Source organism: Coenobita brevimanus, chromosome 98 (assembly GCF_032717465.1).
Source record: "Coenobita brevimanus isolate Jiangsu-jjx chromosome 98, ASM3271746v2, whole genome shotgun sequence".
NCBI classification, from domain to species: Eukaryota; Metazoa; Arthropoda; class Malacostraca; order Decapoda; family Coenobitidae; genus Coenobita; species Coenobita brevimanus.
Genome location: NC_137051.1, coordinates 13,172,501 through 13,175,474, shown reverse-complemented (window position 1 = coordinate 13,175,474; position 2,974 = coordinate 13,172,501). Strand labels below are relative to the sequence as shown.

The 2,974-nt window shown below is 41.0% G+C and overlaps 1 long non-coding RNA gene across 1 annotated transcript in view; it reads left to right on the top strand.

Moving 5' to 3' along the window:
• Positions 1–378: 378 nt before the first annotated feature.
• LOC145414273 (uncharacterized) overlaps positions 379–2,974 on the top strand; it is a 115,919-nt gene continuing 113,323 nt past the window's right edge. The window contains exon 1 of the long non-coding RNA XR_013899837.1: positions 379–630. This is a non-coding gene — a long non-coding RNA (uncharacterized LOC145414273). The remainder of the gene's footprint in view (positions 631–2,974) is intronic.

Sequence of the window (2,974 nt, the reverse complement as noted above, 5' to 3'; positions counted from 1 at the left end):
GTCTGAATGAGAGGAGTGATAAAGGAACGAAATATAACAAAGAAAAGGAGTGAAAAAGAACGATTAAAAAGAAGTGCAAAAAAGCAGTATAGTCTGTAGGAAAGTAAAAGAAAGGAACATTATACGAGATTAATTAGTGGAAAACAACTGTACCAGAATAGTGAAACAGAACGGTACAAAAGGAAAAGATTATTTTAAAAAGGATACAAATAAAAAAGAAACCCGCAGCAGAAATAAGATTTTTTAAAAGAAAAAAAAAAAAGAAAAGGCATAGAGATAGGCGGTAAAAAGGAATACAGCCTATGAAAAAGAAATAGGATGGTGTAAATAGCAAGGTGAAAGAAAGAGGATGGTGTGAATAGGAAGGCGAAGGAGAGGGGATGGTGTGAATAGGAAGGTAATGGTTGTCAGTATGTTACAATGTGCGCCCTACATCAAGAACCTCTGTCAGACCATCCATACCTGGAAGGCCGAAGAAGAGACACCCCTCACCTCCTCCTCAGATCCCTCCTCCCCTACCGCCGAGGAGAAGAGGAGGAGGAAGAAGGAAGGGGAGGAAGAGGAGGAAGAGGAAGAGGAGCAACTATACCCACTGCACCTACAGGCCGGAGGGGACAGCGCGGTTGAGAGGTAAGGATGGGGATTTGTTCTGAAGAGGGTGAGAGGAAAGGAAGTGGGAGGGGGATGAAGAAAGGGAGAGGAAGAGTAGGGAGGAGAGAGGTGTCGACGGAAGGCGAGAGGAGGAGGAGGAGGGCGAAGAGGAGGAGGGGAAGAGAAAAGAGGAGAGGGAGGTGTCGATGGAAATCAAGAGAAAGTGGAGGGTGAAGAGGGGGAGAGGAAGAGGACAGGAAAGGGGCTGGTGGGGAAGTGTCGATGAAAGGAGAGAGAGAGAGAGAGAGAGAGAGAGTGAGTCAGTATAAGTGGTAGCCACTGAACCAAGGAAAGCCTAGGATCGTGCGACGAGAGGGGAGACAGAGAAAAAGGAATGATCTGCTAAGGCAAAGAGATAGAACAGGAAAAGTAAGAGGTAAAGGAGAAGCAGGAACAGAGAACTGATAACTAGAAATATGGGGGAACAGTGAAAAGAGAAGGGTAGAAAAGGAAAACAAAGTGTAGAAGAAGAAAAAGTAGAAGAAGTAGGTAAGAAAGAGGGTAGAAAGGAGAGAAGGCAGGTAGAAATGGGAAGGAATGAACAGAAAAAAAAAAAAAAGATGCTTTACAATGGAGAATGAAAAAAAAGCTATAATAAAAGAAGGCAAGGGAAAAGATGGACTAGGGTCAAAAGGGCATCAAAAGACAAGTGGAGGACACTGACTAAAAGAACGAAAATGAACAGAAAGAGGAGGATATTTGAATGAAGAATGCTGAAGAAAGAAGGGAGATGCTGGAAGACAAGAAAGGAGGAAAGAAATATATATGGATGGAGAAATAGTAGAAAGGCAAGCAAAAATAAGGTAAAATGACAAAAAATGCTATAACATCCTGAAAAAGAAAGAATGATTTAATAGCTTTTAGGGTAAAAAAAGAATGGTGTAAGGTTGGAAAAATGTGCTGAAAACGAGAGGTGAACGTGAGGGACATTGCAACACTGAGTCCCTGCCAATCCTTTATTGATTCAGTATAGTGATGCATTTTAAATTTTTAGTTCATGCCATTACTAGACGATTTAATTCACTTTAAGATAATGTTTTGGATGTGGAGGATCAGGTAGGGCCTCCATCAGTCCTTTCAGTAATAGGCATCACTCCACTGGTGAATAAAATCGCCCGAGGGTTGTAAGAATAGACTTAATATGGCATCATCGTAGAGAGAAGGTATCAACAAATATTTGGTTTCAGGTCGAATATTCTGATTTGGGGGAAGAAATGAGTTTTGTTGTCCTAGGCCAAATGTTATGGATGTTGTAGTGATCTGTAGCTTTATCCCATTATAATGAAAAGCCTTTGTTATGCTCAATAAAATCGCTTAGAGGTAGCAAGAGTAAGTGAATGAATAAATAAACAAAAACGCCATTACACCAGAAAGGAGAGATGGAGAGCGTTTATAATCTCTCTAGTACAGTAGGCTACAACGAGACTTCTCCATTGGTGAATAAAGTTCGTCTGTAATTAGCAAGAATTAAAACCCTCTCCATCATCACGAATGGGTTAACTGGTCACCACTGTGATATCCGAGTGGTTAGCGTTGCCAGCGACAAAGTTGCCAGCCCAGTAGCGCCAGGATTTGAATCATGGTGCGTGCAGGTGACACCACTAGATTCAGGTGTTTGTGCATCCATTGTGGGCTGACAGGTAAAATGAGTACGGTACTTAGGGTAGCACTAAGGGAATGTAACAGTGGTAACCTGAATCAGGTTCCCCACAATAGTGGTTGATTTACCCACCACAGGCCCAAAGGCCTTAGTAACAGAGATGAGCATTGCGGCTAAGCGGCTCATGGTGTCTGCCAACACCCTTAATTTTGTTCTAGGGACAAGTAAAAAAAAATTGTCCCAAATAATAGAGGGGTGGTATTCGTGAGCTTCCTTGACCGTAACCTTATGGCAGCGATATACCAACTTTGCTTATCATCCCGGCTTACGTCACACGATTTAGCGAACTATACTGACTTTAACCTAAAGAATTTGTGAAAAACAATCTCGATTAATGTTGTGACCAAGAATTATAACTATGTTATTACAGTAAACACCAAACCATTTTCCCGATTACATTAGTCCAACGCAGACAGAGTTACATTGCGTTAGAGAGTGTGTTTATCATTCTGACTTCACTTACACGCCACAGCCAAAGTACAGTGAATAATGCAAAAACATACAATAAGTAAATAAATTAATGAGTTTAAATACTGTACCGTAATATTCAACTGGCGATGGGCTTATTTATTGTAATAATTAATAAACATCGTTGATTTAATATTTAACAAGTATTCAGTCATGTTTCGTCGAAACTAGTGTATGTTGTTGCTCTCCCCACTG